The 22518-nt window shown below is 44.3% G+C and overlaps 1 long non-coding RNA gene across 7 annotated transcripts in view; it reads right to left on the bottom strand.

Annotated features, from left to right (window-relative positions):
• Positions 1-22518, bottom strand: part of LOC149121254 (uncharacterized) — a 69312-nt gene that overhangs the window by 7070 nt on the left and 39724 nt on the right. For 4 of the 7 annotated variants that reach the window (XR_016223611.1, XR_016223610.1, XR_016223606.1 and 1 more), the window contains exons 3-4: positions 17409-17821; positions 16392-16507 (exon numbers count right to left, since the gene is read on the bottom strand). This is a non-coding gene — a long non-coding RNA (uncharacterized LOC149121254). Of the gene's footprint in view, positions 1-12997; positions 13137-16391; positions 16513-17408; positions 17822-22518 lie in introns of those variants that run through there. The other 3 variants (XR_016223607.1, XR_016223609.1, XR_016223612.1) reach the window with 3 other exon arrangements.

Genomic DNA, 22518 nt, shown 5'->3' with positions numbered 1-22518 from the left:
TGGAGTTCCTGGTTCCTGCCCTTGGCATGGTCTAGACCCAACTGTTGTGGCCATTTAGAGAGTGAACCAGTGAATGAAACTCTCTCTCTCTCTCTCTCTCTCTCTCTCTCTTCCCCTCTCTCTGTCTCTCTCAAACAAATAAAATAAGCCTTTCTGGAAAAGGATACACTGAAAGCAATAAGCACATGAAAACTGTTCAACACCTGTAGCTGTTATGGAGTTACAATGTGATGCTACCTCATACCTGCTAGATTGACTAAAACAAAAATCAAGGACGATATCAAGTGTCGGTGAGGAAACAGAACAACTGGAACTCTCACACATTGCTAGAGAAAATATAAAATGGTACAGCCACTGCAGAACATGGTTTGGCAGTTTCTGTAGATGGTAGGCATATACTTATTCTGTGATCCAGAAACTCTACATCCCAAGTATTGACTACAGACTGAGAGAAATAAAACTGTAAGTTCACACAAAACCCTATGTGTGTGTGTTTGCACCAGCTTGATTCACATTTGTCAAACCTGGAGATGATAAATGAGCAGGTGAATGGTGGCACACCTGAATAGAAACTCTATTCCACATAGAGAGGAGCACAAGGTGATTCTTTCAATAATACTGATGCATCTCAAAGGCTCTGTGCTAAGTGAAAGAAGCCAGTCTCCAGTGGTTACATCCTGCACAATTCCATGTGTGTGATGGGTCGATGGTGGCCAGGGTTTAGAGGGAATCGACAGCGTGAGTGAGTATTTGGGAACAGCGTTGTCTGGTCTATTGACTGTGGAGAGGCTCACACAGACTTTATTTCAAAACTCCCAATTTTTGCGTAAATTCATTTAAAAGTGAAATTTTAAAAGGAGGGAGGAGTGGAGACCAGGTGGTCCTGACAAACATCCAGAACTCAGAAAATTCTCAAGTTACACAAACTTTTATATGAAGCAGGTGGGAAACGTAAAAGATTCCCAACCCATTCTGTGACGTGAACCTAGCCTTCATACAAAACTCAAAAAAAGATGGTGGAAAACCCAGAGCCGTGAGCTCATACCATTTTTCAACATAGATACAATTCATAATCAAATGCAAGCTGAATGACCCTAGTAGACTATTTACAACAATATATCAGAAACAATTTGAGTTGACTCTAGAAATTCAGGAATGTTTCATCACAGAAAAGTGCTATTCACAATACATATGAGTAGACTGATGAGTATAGTCAATAGAATTGTTTCCAAAGATGCCAAATCAAGCTTAATAAAATTAGACATTATTTGTCGAAGGGAGCTTGTTAGAAATCTACCATAAACACGAGCTATAATCATCATGGATAATATTCTGCATTGTCCTGCAGGTCCCAGACAGGGCTATCAGGCTGTGAAAAGGCAGAAATATGGAAAACTGTCAGATGAAGCTGCCTTTAACATCAAGCTGGCACAACTAGGATGGCTGAGATTGTAAGAGATGAACTGTGTTGGGAACTGGCTAGATGCCTGTGTAAGGAACTCTTTTGGGGATGCTGGAAATGTCGCCCTGAGCACTGAAGAAAACTCAAGTCCAGGGTGGCTAGGAAGCTTTCCAGACCCTACAGAAGACTTGTTGGTAAGACAAGAACTAAAGCCTAAAACCAGAAGCCACAATCAACACGTCATTTTTCCTCAAACTCAAATGGCATGGAAGTTTCACTTCTAGCTATCTCTTAATCTCATTCTCTTTGTGTGTTATCAAGTGGTTCATCAGAGTTTCCCTGGAGTAAGTAATTCAAATAACTCTTATCTGAACATCAATATAAATGAAATTATACAGCACACCCTGCTTAACATTCCAGGTTTAAAAAAGAGATCCATCTGCCAATAACCCTCTTGTCCTACCTACTCCAAAAGCACCAGATTCATCCTTTCTCTTGCCTTTAAAAGGCTTCCTTCAGTACAACCGACTTCTTCAAGGTCACTTCCAACACATAGCTTGCAGCAAAGACTTGCACCCTAAAATATACTTTATGACTTCAACAAAACCATGCCACAGTTATTTAAATTCCTTAACTGTTATTTATTCTAGAATGTGTTTGGACTTAACTTGGTGATTTTCCTAAGCTCTTGAAACCTAGCAGGAAAGTAGTTTTAATGTGAAATGGAAGGCACATGGATGTGACTGAATAGCACTTTGATGTGGTTCCAAACAGGTGATCTGAGAAAAAAAAATGCATTTCTCTTATGTCAAGTTTTTCTTTTGAGGGACCAAAATATGATTTTAGGAAGTAGGGGAGTGGGACAATAATGATGTCTTTGAGAAGTTATCAAAGAAAGTGCCAGAAAGGAAGAGGAGGAAGAAGAGGAGTGAGAGGTGAAGGAGGAAGAGAAGGAGAAGAAGAGAAGAAGGGGTGAGCAGGAGGGAGGAAACGGGGACAGACAGGGGGAAAGGGGATGGGAAAGGACAGGAGGGGGAGGGGACAGAGGCCAGCATAGCAGAAATCATTCTATTCTTTTCTTTCATTCTGGTTGGTGGCCAGCCAAGAATCAAACAAAAGGCAGTATCTTTTTATCAATCAAATATCAGGATGGACATCCTCATTGTATCCAAGTCCTTTGTACATGGTACTAAAAATAATTATTCAGCTGTTCAATCAGAATTGTTCTCTCTCTCTCTCTGAATCACTAAACTCTCTGGCAAGTGCAATACAGGCTGGGGACAGTGAGAAAGAAGAAACCATAAAGCAAAGCCTCCCAGAAGAGGAAAAGTATGAACTGTCTTGGGAAAAAAAAAAGTTAACAATGAAAGGGAATTCCAAGTGGAAGGAACCAGCAAAGGCATGGAGGTAAGCTGGAGATGGTAGACTCAAGGTCAAGTGCAGGGAGTTGACGTGAACACTAGGTGGAAGGGGCAATGTTTTGAGATTCAGCAATACAAGTAGGCTGTGCATTGCTCTAAGCAAAGTATTCTCTTCCTTCAGGCCAATTATTCAAAATGCATGGATTTTCCTGGAAAAAAAAAATGCTACAAATCACATACTTACATTCAGAAATGGTAAAAATTGTAGAGTCCAGAATCAAAGAGAGAGTACATCCAGCCACTCAGCTCCTGGAGGGACCTAGAATGGACTGATGCCCCAAGGAAAGGAGCTTGGATTCCCTGCAGAGCTGAGGCGCAGTCCAAAGTAGGAGCATGGACAGAATTCCCTCAACCCTGCAAAGCAAAAGAGAGCAATCAACACAGACTCTCCCTGAAGTGAGCCATATCCCATGTCTTGGATGGAAATAAACTAGGAGAAATCAGAACCCTGAACTCTTGAATGTCTGGGCTGAGATCTGAAGTCCCATTAGATGCTGTGGAACCAAGCCCAGCGTGGAAAGTCTTAAAAACAGGTGTGGACCTAGAGAAGTTCTCTTTCACTGTCTCCCTCTTTCTCACTAACTCTGCCTTTCAGATAAATAAAATATTTTAAAAGAAAATTAATGTAAATAGAGTTTATTTATACAATAAAATCAGAGACTCATATTTGATAGGTGGAAAAAACAGGTATTATGTGGTTTATAGGCGACAACTCATTTCTATTTTAAAAACTATCCTGAAGTTCTTTTTTTTGGACAGGCAGAGTGGACAGTGAGAGAGGGAGACAGAGAGAAAGGTCTTCCTTTACCATTGGTTCACCCTCCAATGGCCACTGTGGCCGGCGCGCTGCAGCCGGCGCATCGCGCTGACCCCAAGCCAGGAGCCAGGTGCTTCTCCTGGTCTCCCATGCGGGTGCAGGGCCCAAGCACTTGGGCCATCCTCCACTGCACTCCCAGGCCACAGCAGAGAGCTGGCCTGGAAGAGGGGCAACCGGGACAGAATCCAGTGCCCTGACCAGGACTAGAACCCAGTGTGCCGGTGCCGCAAGGCGGAGGATTAGCCTATTGAGCCACGGCGCCGGCCTATCCTGAAGTTCTAAAATGAAAGAGTGGGAGGATATAACAGGCAAGTAAAAATAAGTGCAACAAAGCAAACTGTACTGCCAGTAGCAAAAGAGGGAAAAAAAAGATGAAAAAGAAAATTAGTATAGCAGTCATAACATCAAAGAGAAAGTAAACTAAAAACACTGAGAAGTATGACAGCACAACAGAAGGCCCATGGAAAATGGAATTAAAATGTTTATTTTGGTGTAAAAAAATTGAAATCCATTCATCGTCCCTTAGAATACTCATTTTCCATGAACTTTTTGAGAAACCCTCCTATAGAAAAGAAAATAAAAGTCATGTTTATAATGATCACTGCTATATTTTAATACTTTTTGCAACATTGGAATTCTATTGAATATTTTATATTTTTTCCTTTTATTTATTAACTACTAGTATTTCGTCATTTCTAGACACTCTTCAATACCATGATGTCTATTGCTTTCCATCTCCTGGAGGGTCTATTATTTGCTTGTTGTTGCTGGGTGTTCAGCTCCTTTCTAATTGTGTGCTAATAAAAATAACACTGTAATTCACACTGTCTTGGAAAAAACCTCTGTGTCGTGTTCTGCATGGTTTCACATCAGTCTTGAGCAGACACAGGTATAGGGAGTTAAATACCCAGAAGTGGAAAATGACTTCTTGGGCATCTTCAGGTTAATCAGGGTGATGAATGGCACAAAGGGATGAGACATGTTTAGAGAGGGGACAAATTTAATTGAACAAGTGCTCCTCTTAATGAGGGTAATACCCCGGAGGAATAGGAAGGGGTCATCTCCGCCCTTCTTCCCCAACAGCGCATGACTGATTGCTCTGGCTCAGCTGGCCAGCCATGAACTCAGCAGACAGGGAGAGCGAGAGACTCAAGCCCTATCCTCATACTGCCCAGGCAGTTCTAAAGGCAGCACTAAACCGAAAGAACAATGCAGAACACCAGGCTACCCAGTGGGGCTCCGGTCAAGTTCACTAAGGCTTTTCAGACCTCTGTGTGTTTTTCACTTCTCAAAATCAATCAAGGGTAGATATTGTTTAAATCACTGGATTGTCAGTAGTATCGACTAACAAGTATTGAATACTAACCATCTGAAATAGTTATTATGTATTTGTATTCTCTTGAAGCACTCTTTCTGTTTAAATGTCTCTGGGATTATTACTGATTCTCAAATGGCTGATCTCTACCTAGTCTTTGGCCCTACCAAGTCTAGTTGATCAATCTAAATTCTTCCAAATGTGTCCTTACTCCTTTGCCTTTCCTGAAAATAGTAACTCCCATGGCCCACTTGATATCTTGAGCTACTCCAGGAAACATGGAGCACTACCAGGATTTAAAGATATAGATTTTTACTACAGCTAATTCTGATGGCAATGACATTTACTGCGAATCAAGCCCTGTCCACAACAGCTTCCCCATAAAACGCCCTCTAAAATGCATTCCATGCACTCACAAAGCTTCCTGCCAGAAACGGGCAGCTCTGGGCACAATGTGGAGGAGACATTCACACACGATGAAGAAAAATGAACCCACTGAAACTTGATCCCATCATCCCCCGCCTTGACTCATTGGGCACTGATCAAAATTGGCAAGCAGATGTTGGGAAACCTCAAGGAAGTGGTAATATGCCAATAAAGTTCAGTAAGCTAAAGCAGATCAGTGACCAGCCAGACATAACTAGGAGAAGTCTAAGGCTTGATCTCAAACCTTGGCAACATAGAGGTAAAGCCAAAGATAAGAAACAATGGGGCTGGCTCTGTGGCGTAGCTGGTAAAAGCCTCCATCTGCAGTGCTGGCATCCCATATTGGTACCGATTTGAGTCCCAGCCACTCCATTTCTGATCCAGCTCTCTGCTGTGGCCTGGGAAAGCAGTGGAAGATGGCCCAAGTCCTTGGGCCCCTGTACCCACTTAGGATACCTGGAAGAAGCTCCTGGCTCCTGGCTTCAGATCAGCCCAACTCTGGTTGTCACAGCCATTTGGGGAGTGAACCGGCTGAAGGAAGACCTCTCTCTCTCTCTCTCTCTCTCTCTCTCTCTGCCTCTGCCTCTCTAACTTTCCCTCTCAAATAAATAAATAAATCTTTTAAAAAAAGAAGAAGAAGAAAGAAAGAAACAATGAAAGGAACAGGTATTGTTGCACAGTGGGTTAAGCTACCACTGTATTCCTGCATCTGGTTCAAGTCGTGCGTGCTTCGCTTCGGATCCTGTTCACTGCTAATGCACCCGGGAAAGCAGAAAATGATGGCTCAAGTGTTTGGGTCCCTGCCACCCACATGGAAACTCAGATGGAGTTCCTGGCTCCTGGCTTCAGCACCTGGCCCAGGCCCGGCTGTTGTGGCCACTTGGTGAGTGAACCAGTGAATGGAAGATCTCTCTCTCTCTCTCTCTCTCTCTCTCTCTCTTACTTTCTGTCACACTACCTTTCAAATAAATAAAAAAGCAAGTCTTTGTTTAAAAAATAAAGAGATAGCAAATTCAGAATTATGTGCTAATTCTTACGATGTAAACAGATTAAGGAATCAGACGGGGAGTGGAATCACTACTATGGTTTAGATACAACTTGAATGTGTTCTGCAAAAGTTCATGTGCTGGGAGCTTTGTGTCCACATCAAGAGATGACGGAACATGAAGAAGTGAGGCCCAGGGCATGGCGGAGCTGCCTTCAGAAGGGATTAAGGGAGTTCTTGACAGAGTGGGTTGTTATCAAGTGAGTCCACCCCACACACTTGGCCTCATCTGTCTACACTTGTTTCCCTCCCTCCTCCTCTGCCCTGCTGTGGTGCAGCCAAAGGGCTTGGACAGATGGGGCTGCCCAGTCTTGGACTCTTCAGCCTCCAAACCTGAATTAAATAAACTTCTTCTTTATAAAATACCCCCGGGTCAGGTATTTCATGATGGCAACACAAAGTGGACTCATAGGAGAAGTTTGAGGAGCTCAGGATGTGTGCACGGAGAACAGAGGGGAGAAAAGCGATGGAGAGAATTCGGCCCCTCGTTGGGCACCAAATCACAGAAATCACAGTGAGCTGGCGGAGTTGTGCACCAGGGCCTCTGGGGAGCCCCCCAACTGTAGCTGCCGTGTGGTGGGACTGTCACTGCGTATTTGCAAGTCTGTCTAAGGACAGGAGCCCTTAGATCAGGACCTCTGGCGCCCCCACTTCTGTAGCAGGAGGACCTCGCACAGAGGATGAGCCAAGAGGAACGCAAGGAAAAAGTCAGCAAGAGACTCTGGGCATTCAGATGAATCAGACAAGCTACTGGTTGGAGGATTTGGAAAACCAGTAAAGCCAAAGAAAGGAAGATTCTAGTGCTGAGTTTATTTGCTTGCCAGTCAAGAGGCTGCAGTGCCCCAGGGACGAGTTTAGCAACTCCCCTTGAATGTGCCTGTGAGGGCTGATCCAGGCATGGTGGGACGTGGGGAAGTCCTCCTTGATTGATGACCTAGGAAATCGACATCTCCCTTGGGAGCGATCATTTCTGCCAATGACAGGTCCTGGGGGCAGTTCACCCAAAGTCCAGGGTGCACTGAGGAATGCTCAAGCAGTCTGAGGGTCGCACTGAACTCAAGTCCTCATAAGCAAAATCGAGATTTGTTTGAACACCAACAAGCAATGTAGACGACAGCAAATTGTTGGGAAAGGGAGTGAATGATGAAGGTTGCATTCTGGAAACATGACGAGCCTGATTACTGCTGTTGCCCAATGCATCCCTTCCGTTGTAATTCAGATCATCCTTTGAGTGCTGTGACAAAATACCATAAGCTGGGTGGCTTCTAAACAATAGAACTCGATTACTCAGAGTTCTTCTAAAGGGTAAAATCTGAGATGAAGGTGTGGCAGAGGAGGTGAGAGTGCTCTTCTTGGCTCATAGGTGGCGTCCTCGAGCCCTGTCCTCCTGTGTTGGGGTCTCTTTTATAAGGACACTAATTCCAGCTGTGAGGGCTCCATCCTCATGACCTGATCACCTCCCAGAGATAGACCTCATAGGACAGGTGTTTGGCTGAGTAAATTAGACACTCGGGGTCCAGAACCAAGTGTCTGGATTCTATGCCTGGCTCTGGCTCCCCATTCCAGCTTCCTGATCATGCAAACTGTGGGAGGCAGCAGGTGATGTTTAAGCAGTTGGACCCCTGCCACCCGTGTGGGACACCTGGATGGAGTTCCAAGGTCCTAGCTCCATCCTGTCAAGTCCTAGCCATTATAGGCATTTGGGGAGTGAACCAGAGAATGGGATCTCTCTCTCTCTCTCTGTCTCTCTCTCTTTCCCAGTGTGTGTGTGTATCTGACCCTCTCATATTATATTAAAAATTGGTTTAAAATATCCACTTCCTAATACTATCACTTTGGGATTAGAATTTCAATATATGAATGTGGGAAGGGGGGCATAAACATCCAGTCCATTGTACCTCTTATGATGCTGTTGTCAACTTCAGGAATAACTTTTTAAGATTTATTTATTTATTTATAATTTATTTCCAAAGCAAACTAAGAGAGAGAGAGAGAGAGAGAGAGAGAGAGAGAGAGAAATGCAGAAAAAGAGACATCTTCCATCTACTGCTTCACTCCCCAAATGGTTACAACAGTCAGGGCTAGGCCAGGCCAAAGCCAGGAGCCTGAAATTCCATCCTGGCCCTCCATTTGTACAGGGGCCCAAGGATTTGGGCCATCTTCCTACTGCCTTGCCAGGAGCACCGGCAGGGAGTTGAATCAGAAGCAGAGTAGCAAGGACTCTGTCTCAGTAGGTGCAATACAACACCAACCCCTCAAGCATGGGCATTGGTTTCCTTTACCCAATCTCCATCCCTTGGTGAAACTCATTATTCCTGGATCCAGGACTAGAAGTAAAATGAACTCCATTCGGCATCTGCAGTGTTCCAGAATTCCACCGTGGAAGCTGGAGACATCACCCCACATCTAGCATCCACCCACTGCTCTCGTGCATGCAGGACAAGTGAGGCTGGGGGCCTGGTTAGTCTGGTAGGGGGTCCCGGGAGCTGAGGCAAGTCCAGATGAGGGCCGAGAGGAGCGGGTGTGGCTGCATCATCTGGGGGAGGTGGGCTGAGACACATCTCATGTTGCAGCATTGTAGAGCAGAAGGGACACACAGAGTAGCTGTGCAGAGGCACCGGCCACACCTAGGCACTCAAGGGCAAGCTTGGTGAGACCCTGCTGGCGTGTGCAAAGGCATCAGTGGCAAGCGCCTGGGCTCCACAATGCCCTGGTGGGCTCCAATTTCACACACACACACACACACACACACACAAAACCCTGATGTAGGTGCCTCTGTGTCTTTAGCCCAAACACTTCTTCAAAGAAACCTTTCTAGTTCTTCTTGCAGCTTCCTAAGATTCTGGTGCATGGGTTCACAAATCTGGATCCTTGCTGCCTATCAGTTATGTTTTATTAGAAAGCTTCTTTCTCCCACAGTCGGAAACCAAAGGAGGTTTGAGGTCAAGGCCATGTTGCACAACATCAAAACCTGCAGCTAACGCCTTCTCCCAAACCTTCCCTCAAATCTCAGGAGAATGGGAACTTCCTGTCCTGAGCCTGGATCTGTGGCTTCCTTCAGAGCTGGTCCCTGTGTTTGCATGCAATGCGTGCTCTCCTGGAGCAGCCCTGGCGCACGTCGTTGAGCCTCTGCTGGGGACATTTGCTCTCGGAAGAGCCTGCCTTCTTTCAAAGGACTCATGTGCCCTTCCTAGTGTTGGATCCAAACCAGGAACACAGACTTATAAACAGATCTCCAGCAAGCCAGACAAGGGCTTTCTTTGCATAGGAGATAAAAACGGCAAGATGGTTTTTTTTCTACATCAGTCCTGACTTGGAGTCAGCTCTGCTACAGTGGGCATGGGAGAAGCTTGGCTGCACCCAGATCTGGAGGGATGTGCCTGCCTCCATGAGCACGTAAGGGACCAGCCCTGTCACCTGCTACCCCAAACAGAACTGAACAGAACTGTGAAAGTTGTACACACCATGCTTGCCTACCGTGTGTGGCCATTTGGAGCCCAATCACTGTTTTCTTTACCAACTTGATCAAAGTTTAAAATACATGCAATGAAATACACCCATTTAAAAATTTTACCTATGTGACTAGCGCTGTGGCGTAGTGGGCTAAGCCTCCAGCTGCAGTGCCGGCATCCCATATCGACACTGATTCTAGTCCCAGCTGCTCCTCTTCCGATCCAGCTCTCTGCTGTGGCCTGGGAAAACAGTAGAAGATGGCCCAAGTCCTTGGGCCCCTGTACCTGTGTGGGAGACCCGGAAGAAGCTCCTGGCTCCTGACTTCGGATCAGCACAGCTCCAGCTATTGTGGCCAACTGGGGAGTGAACCAGCAGATGGAAGACTCTCTCTCTCTCTCTGCCTTTCTTTCTGTGTGTATGTGTGTGTGTGTTTGTGTGTGTAACTCTGAATTTCAAATAAATATTTTAATAATATAAATAAAAATAAAATAAAATTTTATTTCTTCATTTATTTTATTTGAGAGCAAAGAGAGAGAGAGAGAGAGAGAGAGAACAGAGATCTTCTGTTGGTTCACTCCCCAAATGCCCACAATGGCCAAGGCTGGGCCAGGCTACCATCAGGAGCCAAAACTCCAAGTCTCCCACTTGGGTGGCAGTGACCTGAGTACTTGAGGGATCACCAGCTACCTTCCTGTGTGTGCGTGAACAGGAGGTGGGAACCAGGACCAGAGTCAGGACTCGCACCAGGCACTGTGTCCAGCGTGAGACGTGACACCCCAACCAGCTTCCTAACTGCTGGACCAAACGTCCCCTCAGAAATATTCCTATGTCTGGTGTCCAGTTGGATGCACCTGTCTTACCACCACCATAATCAAGATACAGAACAGTCCCATGATCCCAGGTAGCTTCTCATTTGTGCCCCTTGGCAGCCTGCCTCCAACCCTGGTTCTAGTCTTTTCTAGAATTCCATGCAATGTCACCGTAACAATGTGGACTCTTGCAATTGGCTTCCTTGAGGGCCTAAGGACCAGAGTCCAAATCTTTGCCCCATAAGTAGCTGTGTGGTTTAGGGAAGCGACTCAGGGATGCTAGGTATCAGTAGCTGACCTTGATAGTAAGGAAAAATGTCTGGAGTATCTTGCAGATTTTTTTTCTGTCCTAGAGACAGTGAGTATAATCTCCGTGTCCTCATTTAGAAGACAGACAGATCCCTGGGGCTTAAAGAAACGCGCTCTCATAGGACGTCAAGACAGAAAGGGCATCTCATCTGCCCTCCTGCATAGATTCAGAGGCCAAAGGTTTGCATCACACGAGCGTTCCGTGGCATGGATGCAGCTAAGTCCCAGGGTTCCTGACTTCCGCATAACCATTCAAATAAGAATTTGATAAATCTGCTTGTATTCTGTTGTAGCCTTCAGAGGAACAAGAGCTGGGGTCACACGATTTGTCATTTCACCCACATTCATTTGCACCCCAGGTATTCGTGTAGTCAACCCAGGGAGGGTTATAAATAAGAAGCAACTGGAGGGGTGCTGAGCCCAGGCGTCTGTCTGGCAGCTGCCCCGCCTCCATGTTGCAGGTGCCTTTCCATTAAGAGAGAAACCCAGCAGCCTGGGCCCAGGCAGCCTGTTGACAGAGCTGTGCCTGCTATAAACATTGCCACACAAATTACATTTGCACTCTAGTCTCTAGAATGAGTTCTGTAAACTGACAAGTACTTTAGGGGCCAGGGTATATTCCTCCGTAATTACAGCATGCTGTTCCCATGGGCGTTAATGTTTATAGAAGGCTAGTTAACCTTGCACAGGCTCTGGGACCACAGGGCTGTGTGTGCCATTCAGCTGCACAGCCGAAGAACGCATTTCCATGCTTGCAACATGTGCACTAAGGCAGCGGGGACAATCGTGGCTTGTTCTCTGGGGCCAGGGCAAGGCTCCCGGACCCGGCTCGCATGGCCTGGGGTCCCCTTGATTGCTCGACCAAGTCCTAGAGCTGCACATTTCCCCAACAACTCTGATTTAATGGGCTGTGATTATGAGTCTTACACTGCGCCTCTGTGGTGTTACTTGAGCAAACCGTGTAGCTACACATGCGTTTGTGACTTTTCAAGACCCCCTAGGAAAGAAGGGGGCCATTGTAAACCTTTGAAACACAACCCAGACACGCTGAGAGCCTTGGCGATTGTTTCAAGTCATCTGAAACTGCTTTCCATCATGCACTCCAGGGGCTGCAGAGACGGGAAAGACATGGTGTCTTTGTTCCTGAAGTTTACAATCTGTACTCTTTCGATAGGCAAGGCAGGCATGCATGAAAAATCCGGTAAAATGCAAGAGGGCGTGTGCTAAATCGCGGCTGGAGGGGTGCAGAGGTGGCTCTGTTAGAGACCCAGAAGTGGGCGAGATTGCTGTGTCCCGGCCCAAGAGAGGAGAATGAGGAAGGAGAGGGGAATTGAAACAGCCCTCAGTGGATGTTGGGGTTTGGACAGAGAGCCGATCGGAAGGTGGGAATGTGTAAGGTTCACTCAGATCAGAGTGAAGCAGACTGGAGCTTGGAAGCCCAGCGTGGAAAGCCTGGGTTATCCCCAAATCATGAAGCTCCCTGAAAGACACAGAGCCTCCTCCCCCAGGGGAGAAGTGTGCAGGAAACCATAGGAGGAGCAATGAAAGACCCCAGTGCCATTCAGTGTCCTCCTCACTGGGAATAAAACCCCGCATCCTAACAATGGCCGCACGAGACTCTCCCCCTACTCTGTACTAGGGGGAGAGTACTTGTTCATGTTCCTTCGCTAATGGCTCAATTCAGAGTTGCAACAGCCTCTCGCTTGGTCTCTAATCTTTCCCAGGTTCATCATTCTCAAGAGGCTCTTGCCCTCTGTGCATGAGTCTTTACCTACATGCATGTCTCTGTGGGTGTGCATATATATCCATCTAGTTATTTGGATTGTTAAGCTGGAGAGTTAAACTCTGAGATTTGATTATAGGGATCATTTAACAAATTCTTATAATGAAAATGACTTTCTCTCTCTTTTTTTTTTTTAAAGATTTATATTATTTATTTGAAAGACAGAGTTACAGAGAGAGGTAGAGAGAGAGAGAGAGGTCTTCTACCCGCTGGTGCACTCCTCAATTGGCCGCAATGGTCGGAGCTGCGTCGATCCAAAGTTGGGAGCCAGGAGCTTCTTCCGGGTCTCCCACATGGGTACAGGGGCCCAAGGACTTGAGCCATCTTCTACTGTTTTCCCAGGCCATAGCAGAGAGCTGGATTGAAAGAGGAGCAGCTGGGACTAAAACCGGTGCCCATATGGGATGCCGGTGCTTTAGGCCAGGGTTTTAACCTACTGTGCCCAGCGCTGGCCCCCAAAAATGACTTTTTTTTTTTTTTGACAGGCAGAGTGGACAGTGAAAGAGAGAGAGAGAGAGAGAGAGAGAAAGGTCTTCCTTTTCCGTTGGTTCACCCTCCAATGGCCACTGTGGCCGGCGCGCTGCAGCCGGCGCACTGCGCTGACCCAAAGCCAGGATCCAGGTGCTTCTCCTGGTCTCCCATGAGGGGGCAGGGTCCAAGGACTTGGGCCATCCTCCACTGCACTCCCAGGCCACAGGCAGAGAGCTGGACTGGAAGAGGGGCAACCGGGACAGAATCTGGCGCCCATATGGGATGCCTGCACCGCAGGCAGAGGATTACCAAGTGAGCCACAGCGCCAGCCCCGGCCACATCTGTCAGTAATGCAAAAGATGGACTCCTGTTTCCAAGTCTGTCCCTTAACACCATGATGTTCTGCCTTTCATCTCATTAAATGAGCTATTGTATTGATGAATAAACAGTATTCTACAAACACGCTCGCCCCTGTGGTTCAAATTCAAAGATTCCACAGGTCCACAAAGTCTTTTGCATAGTGGCCACTCAATAACAGACGTTGAATGATAAATGCACACAAAAAATGAAATGTCTTTTTGCAAAAAGAGGCTCTGTGTTTCAAGCAACACTACCAAGATTCTGGTACCTGAGAACATTTATCATGAGAGTTGGTCCATTTGATTTTCTACTTTGTGCTGTACATTGGGCACAAAAGAGAGACACATCCCTTCCACTGTTTCTCTTCACTCTCCTAACATCAGAGGTGCCACGTGCTTGGGAAAGAATATCTTGGTTCTCTGATAGTATGCATCTGGTCTTATCCCAAGTTATTAACTCTTTTCAAGTAAAGAAAAGTTTTCTGTCTTGGAGAACAATCCTTGTAGCACACTCTTCATCTATACCACTGGATACTTCAACACACCACCTCTGACAGCTCACACCCATGAGTTGTCCCACCTGTGGGTGCTCTTACTTGTGAATTCTGAGGTGAGGAAGATATAGAGGGTTGACATGGGATGTTCACTGATTGCTTGCACCAGGCACTGGGTTAGACTCTGAGAATGCACAGATGCCTAAGGCATGACCTGTATCCTCTAAGCTTGCTGCTGCCGCCTCTGTTTTGAAAGGCTCCAATTGGTAAACGGCTAAACCATCCTTTTAGGGGGAGTTTCATTTAGGGAAAGGTTCCCAAAGTAAACCTGATCAGAACTGCCTAATCTGGAAGTTGGAAAGCTAATCAGAAAGCTACAGTACACATCCAAGAGAAGACGAGAGTCTGGGCAAATGGTGCTTGTGGAAGTGAGAAGTGAGTATAAGTGACAGACATGAGACAATGGCTAGTGATTCTCCTGTAACCCAAAATCCTTAAATGAGTATTTAATATCACGTTGTCCTGTGAAAGAGCTGCACCAAGAACCAAGCGTTACCAGGCACAAACCTGACTGGTGCGTTGCAGATGATCAAAGGAACACTTCAAGTATGAGGTTCTATTAAAGGAATATCTGGACTTACATGACTTGACTATATTAACAGTTGTGTCTTTTAAAAGTTCTGGCTCCAATAACAGTTATGTTTCAAATAGAGATAACTGCTCACGGCTAGACCAAGGAGGCAATTCAAAATGTGGGAAGTCATCAATCCTGTCCTGCCCTAATCATTGGAAAACACTTCCTAAATAATGGCTACTTCATCAGCTGCTCGAAGGACAAGGTCACACCAGCTCGCTCTACTAGGATGCAATACCAAACACCACTTCACAAATGTGCATCCACGCCTTTAGTGGGGTCTCCAGCTTAGATCAACTTTCCTTACTCTTCCTTGGATATAAATCAGCTTCAGTAGATATTTCCTTTGTGCTGAAAGAATGGGATGAAGCACTTACAAAAAGAAATGAGGGCCGGCGCCGCGGCTCAATAGGCTAATCCTCCGCCTAGCGGCGCCGGCACACCGGGTTCTAGTCCCGGTCGGGGCGCCGGATTCTGTCCTGGTTGCCCCTCTTCCAGGCCAGCCCTCTGCTGTGGCCAGGGAGTGCAGTGGAGGATGGCCCAGGTGCTTGGGCCCTGCACCCCATGGGAGACCAGGAAAAGCACCTGGCTCTTGGCTCCTGCCATCGGATCAGCGCGGTGCGCCGGCCGCAGCGCGCCGGCCGCGGCGGCCATTGGAGGGTGAACCAACGGCAAAGGAAGACCTTTCTCTCTGTCTCTCTCTCTCACTGTCCACTCTGCCTGTCAAAAAAAAAAAAAAAAAAAAAAAAAAAATGAAACAATTCTGGGGAGATGAGCTCTGCCCTCGAAGAGGTCAGGGAACAAGAACTCTTATTCAAGATGTCCAGGAATTGCTCAGTGGTATTTTCCATGGGTAAAACTTAGGTGGGTAAATGTAAGTCATGGACATTTTCATATGCAAATGAGTACCCTGAAAATGTCTGATAGGTACTTCTGCATTGCCATATTGATACAAAATAGTGATAATCAGGAGTGGGTATTTAGCCTAATGGTTAAGATGCCCGTGACCCACCTCTGAGTGCTTGGGTACAGTATATGGCTCCAGCTCCTGACTCCAGGTTCCTGCTAATACAGACCCTGGCAGGGCTACAGTGATGGCTCAAGTAGTTGGTTTCCTGCCACCCAGATGGGAGATCTGGGTTGAGTTTCCCAGTCCTGGGTCTGCCCCCAGCTATTGTGGGCATTTGTGAGCCAGTGGCTAGGAATGCACTCTGTCTGCCTCTCAGATACATACATATATACATACATACATAAGACCACTGGTGAGATCACAGGATTTTCATCCTAATGCTCAAGAATAGTTTTACTCCAAGTACAGCATTGGATTTATTCTTGGAAAAACACATGAATCTACCTTGAAGAAAGCATTGCCAATAAGATCCCCAGATTTTATGAGCAAACCATTCCATTCCTCAGCCCTACAGTTTCACACCTTCACGGGCTCACTAAACAGCAACAAAAACACCAAGGATTTGATGGGAAAATGGTGCTAAGTCTCATGTTGTTTCAGGAATTTCCCAATATGCACTAAATTAACTTTTGGGCCATATGAGGCCGAGTGGTAGGAAATCGTTCCATTGGACACAGATGGCAGTCCTAATGTTCCCAACAGCTGCTGCACACACACGAAATCAGATTGGGATTAACACTTACCTTCGGCGTGGTCACACCCGGATGGGATGGCTTCTCTGTAATATACACCGAGCTCAGCTTTTGTCTCCCAAACCACATGACCTTACAGGGTCTTGGGAACATTTGATCCAGGAAATCTGAACTTGGGCAGAAATCATAAAGCATCAGGTACATGTTAAGCAGGAATTTATCTGCTTTTTGTCTGAAGCGGCCTTGCAGCCTTCATGCTTTTGTGCGACTCTGAGTGAAATATTTATAGGCAAGCTGCTTTCTAGGGCAGAGTTACAGACCTATGCAGGTTTGGTGTGAAATGCCTCTGCCCATTGACCACCTGCTGAAGCCTAAATTCCAAGTGCAACCAGACCCGAGATCCTTTGTGTCTCCGTGAGCTTCAGCACTGATATCAGGGTGGTTAGCAAAGTAGAAACAAAGACCCTCCAAAGACCCCTTTTCTTTTGCCTTCCTTGGGGGAGGCTGCCATTTTTCAAATTCAGAAATTCTCTTTAATATTCTTTTCAGAGCCGTGAAAATAGTTCACATAGAACTACCACTGAATCCTCAGGTTTTCAGAAATAACCAAAGGTCATTCAGAGCTAAACCTGATGATTTAGGAAAGGGATCAAGCTGGGTGTTATCAATAAATGTCAAAATGAGGTGTGACTTTTAATTAGTAAGGGGAATTTTCTTTTATGGCTTATACATATGGTCTTAAGGCAATTCCAAAACCTTTTTTTTTTTTTTTTTTTTTTGTAGAATGTCAACATTGTAGCCATTGGAATACTTAAATTCTAGAATGTTTGTCTAAAAATAATCTTTTATTACCTAGTCTTGTGCTTTATATGTGCCCCTAAGAAAGGCAAAGTTATAGGAAGATAGCAAGAAACCCTTCACTTTGGTGTTAACCAGAAAGAACGGAGCAAATCAGAATTCCTGATGTCTGAATCTGATACCCTTGGATTCTCAAGATTACTAGTCAGCGACCTGTGTTTCCTCATGCTTTTCTGTCTTACCAAGGATCTACTAACCAGCTGTACATACCGTCTATCGTTCATTTTCACGTTCTCAAAGTTCATGGTTCATCTGTTGCAGAAAGACCGGAAGTTCAGTTACTTAAACCCAACAGAAGTTTCTCTCTCTCTCATTCCTCTCAAGTGTAAGCAGTGCAAGGCTGGAATGGTGATTGCAGACTTTTGGAGACCTGAGACTCCTCAGTCACTTTGTCTTCTTTCTTACGTGGCTTCCGTCTTGTCTGCCAAGATGGCTTCCCCAGCACCAGCCAACATGTCAACACGTAAACAAGAAACTCAGTTTTCTTTCAAGGATAGACTTCGCCTACATGACTTCATCACTTCTCTCTGGATTCCTCTGGCCAGAGGGTAGCTGCAAGCAAGGTTGGGAACCATAGTTTAACTCCTATGCATGGGTCCAGCTAGCACATGCAGCCCTGTTTCCTGTGAGAAGGAAAGAACGGACATTGGGGAAAAGAAGCAGACTCTGACGCAAAACATCCTCGAACAAAAATTCATTGACCATGTTCCACGATTTCAGTGATGCCTTGATGAATGAGAGGGAGGAGCAGTGTTTACCTGAGGCATAGGAGGGGCAGTCAAAGACACCAGTGACGAGGTGACAAAGAAGAGGTGACTGGGGCACGTGGCTAAGGCAAGAAGTGAAGGGGGCAGTCAGGATGAGTTAGTGGAATCTAAGCATTCCTCCAGAAATCCCAAAACTAGTTGGATGAAACTTGGGATTATTTGTTAAAATGGGTGGTCTGTTGCTCTTTAAATATTAAAGGAGAAAATACCGCCCCCCCCCCAAAAAAAAACTGCAAAACACAAAGACATTGAGGTTTAAGCTAGTTATGCTCTTACTCCCAGTTCTGAAACACCAGCCTCTTATTCATCAGGCAGAAGCCTATCCTGACATGTCTGTTTTCTAACAAATGGCAACAGACCAGGGAGGGATCATGGTTAAGGGAGAGAATAATTTAAGAGCATGTGGGATTACCAGGAAACAAGTTGGAGGGAACCATTAAACTCCCTGTTAGTACGTACTTGGCAAATGCTATCCAGTTAGCACTCTAATTACTCCACAAAGAGAGAGCATTTAATAAGCTTAAGATCAAGAAATTCCACATCTGGCCCCATCACCACATTATGTGGATTGATGTCTCTGGCCCAGGAAATACCACATGGCCATGAGGCAAAATTTCTCTCCTCTGGCATCAGTATCTTAATACTTTTGAGACTATTACCCTCATTGTTAAGATTCTCCACGTACAATTGTACCCAGATGCTCATAAAATTAGGCTGACATTCATCTTCTGTGGGTATGAGGGCTCTTCAAAATGTTTGTGGAAAAATGGAATTAAAAGATAAGCTTATTTTGGTGCAAAAAATGTTTGAAATGTATGCATACCTTTTTCATAATACATAATTTCCATGAATATTGTGAAGATCCCTCTTAGGCAAGAATTTTTAAAATTGTGGTACCAGAGTAAACATTTTAATTCTATTTTCCATGAATTTTTGAAGTCCCCTCATATGTGCCCGTAATCAATATAATATATGTTTCAGAGCATAAAAAAGAATGGTGGATGTCATATTATTTGGCATACAAATAGTTATAAACATTGCCTTCACTGAATTATAACATCTACTTGCTGATTGACCCTTATCTATCACTTTATGTTCATTATCATATGACACTGAACCTGGTATTATGTGATATTAATAGCACTGTTTTAAAAAGATCGTATATATGTGTATGTATTTTAAATCAGCAAATGAAGTAGATAATGCAAAGCGTTAAACATTGTTAAAACTCAAATGTAAAACTACTTCTAGGAGCACACACACAAAAAGAAGAAATGTCTCACTGTGCCCCCCACATGTGTATAGCTATTCCTAATAAAATGCTTTTCATAAAAAAAAACCCTCTGAGAAAAAGACAGTAATATAAAAATAGAAATCATGAGAGCTAGTCTTTGTTTATACTCTTGAACAAACAAAGTAAAAGATGTCACAGAATCATAAATCAAAATTGGTGAGAAAATATGTAAAATCTTTTTTTTTTTCAAAAACTGTTGAAAAGTCAACTCCTGCATGGATCTTCCAGAGAATCATGATTAAAAACTGAATTTTGTGAAACACCTATCAGTAGCCAAATGGTGGAAGAACATGAAATACAGTTCATGGTATCCCAGGTGCTGGAGAAACAAAAACAATAGAAAAAAGAGGAGGAAGAAAAGGAGAGAAAACGCTACCACTGTTGGGGAAGACAGAGTGCCATCAGACAATCGGTGGAGCAGAAATGTTTGGAAATTCTTAAATGATACAAAGCAGATGAGTTAGATTTATCACACATAAACAAATAACAACCAAAAGAGGAGACCGCAGCTCGGATTACACGAGGGAGCCTTCTTCAGGGGGAGAAGCTGTTCCAAGGGTGAGGAGAGTCCGGGGCCAATGATCACAAAAAGCGAGAGAAGAATTGAGCTATTAGAGGGGGTTTGCTTTCACAGCTGCATTTGGGGCAAATTTCCTCCTTCCTGCTCTGTACTGATCACAAGGCAGCAATGGTTAAGTGTGACAGGGACAGGAAAACAGCAAAGAGCCCCCAAATGCAGTAGACCAAGAAGACAAGGAGAATCCCCATACCCTGAAGACAAGTCACCAGGACCCCTCCTGGAAATACAAAGGAAAACCCACCCCTCTCCCACCCACAGAAGTAGCCCCCAGCAAGCAGGAATATGCAAATGAAGAGTCTTAGAAAAGTTCATGAAAACTGTGCAAAGATTACAAAACATTTCATGCCAAAATAAACCATTTTCCCGTTACTTTTTGAAATACCCTGATATAACGGATTGAATCAATAATCAAAAGGAGCTACTCCTACTAAAGACGTCCAGGCCCAGACCACTTCAATGGTGAATACTACCAAACATTTAAAGGAGAATTAATCCATTTGTTCACAAAATCATCCAATAAATAGAAGTTGAAAGAGTATTTTCAACTCATTCCAGGAGGCTAGTATTATTACCTTGATACCAAAACTCAATAAAAATATCACATGAAAATAGAATCACAAATCAATAACCTTTATGAATATAAATATAAAAATCGTCAACAAAATCTTAGCAAACCAAAACCAGCAACATATAAAAATGATTATATACCATGACCATGTGGGATTTATCCTAGGAATGCAAAGTTAGTCTACCATCTAAAAATCATATTGATGTAACATACCATATCATAATAATAAAAAACAAAAACCACATCTCAATAGATACAGAAAGGAATATTTCACACAATCCAAAATCCTTTCATAATAAAAATAGAGGAAAAATATTCCTAGCAATGGATGGGACCATTCTCAATCAGATAAAATGTGTCTATGAGAAACCAGCAGCTAATATTATACTCAATCACAAAATACTGGATGTTTCCCTCTAAAATCAGAATACTGTGAGAAATTTTCCTCTGTCCAGATCTATTGAACACTGTCCTGGCGATTCTAATTAGGGCAAGTTTACAGGAAAATTAAACTTAAAGGCACCCAGTTGGAAAGGAGGAAGTAAACTATTTTTTTGCAGACAACATGATCATGCAATAGAAAACCCAAGAAATCCATTTAAAAAGGTATAAGAACTAATAACTTCAGAAAAATTTCAGGATATAAGATCATTATATAAAAATCAACTACATTTCTACATATTTGCTATTCGCATACCAAAAGTGAAATGAAGAAAAAAAGTTCCACTGAAAATTGCATTAGGAAGAATGAAATGCTTAAGAGTGAGTTTACTCAAATAAATCTAAAATCTATGCTTTAACACCACACTGCACTGTTGTGAGAAATTAAACATCCAAAAAAAATAATAGAAAGACATTTGTGTTCACGGAATGGAGAATGAATATTGTTAGGATGACCATATGCCCCAAATTGATCTCAGATTCAATACAACCCCTTTCATTTCAGCTTTCTAGATGATTATCTTTGTAGAAATTGACAAGCTGATCCAAAGTTTCATATAGGAATCCAAGGGATCAAGAGGAGTCAAAACAATCTTTAAAAAGAAGGGCAAAGTTGGACGGCTCACACTTCCAATTTCAAAACAAAGCAACAGTGTAGATTAGCATAAAGATAGACACGGAGATCAATGGAGACCTCAAGAATCAACACAAGTGTGTCTGGTCGATTGATTTTCAACAAGGGTTCCAAGGCCGTTCAATGGTGAAAGAATAATCTTTTCAACAAAAGGTTACGGTAGGACAAATCAGATGCAAAATAAATCAAGCTGAACCCTTCCTTACACCCCACACACAACAACAACAAGACGGATCAGTGATGTGCAGGTAACTGGGTAATAACACTGTGCACATTTCAGCAGGAAGCTGCTATTGTCCAGATGTTTCCCCCCAGGTCACGTTGGAAGTTTAATATCCAATGCAACAATCTGGGGAGGTGTTTTGAATGGGTTAATGCTGCCTTTAAAAGGACTTGTGGGGTGGAGTCACTCTTTCATTCTGCTGTCCAGTAGGGATGCAATGTCACCCAACCAGCCGCCAAGTCCCTTCTGCCTTCTACCACGGGAGGACACAGCACAAACGTCCTCACCAGAGGCTGGCACGTCTCAGCCTGGAACATCACATGAAAACTTAATTTAGAAAGATAAGTTATAGTCTATGGTGTTCTACTGTAGCCGCACAGAACGGACAAGGATACAGACTTGGGGATAAACCCTTGCGATCTTGAGTTTGACAATGGTTTCTTCCACATGACAAAAGCCCAAACAATAAAAGAAACTTGGATTAGAAATAAAAAGTTGTAATGCTTTAAGAACAAGATCAAGAGAGTGAAAAGACAATCTACAGAACGGGGGATATTTGAAAATTCTGTTTCTGAAAACAACGTGTATCTAGAATGTAAAAAGAACTCTTTCAGCCTGATAATAAAGACAATATAATTCACAAGTGAGCAAAAATCTTACGGCCAGCACCGTGGCAGGTAAAGCCGCTGCTTGCAGTGCCAGCATCCCATATGGACGCTGGTTCGAGACCTGGCTACTCCACTTCCAATCCAGCTCTCTGCTATGGCCTGGGAAAGCAGCAGAAGACAGTCCAAGTCCTTGGGCTTCTGTATG

The sequence above is a fragment of the Oryctolagus cuniculus genome, chromosome 17, assembly GCF_051225735.1.
Source record: "Oryctolagus cuniculus isolate XC-2025 breed Fujian yellow rabbit chromosome 17, ASM5122573v1, whole genome shotgun sequence".
NCBI classification, from domain to species: domain Eukaryota; kingdom Metazoa; phylum Chordata; class Mammalia; order Lagomorpha; family Leporidae; genus Oryctolagus; species Oryctolagus cuniculus.
This window is presented reverse-complemented; position numbering and strand designations above follow the sequence as displayed.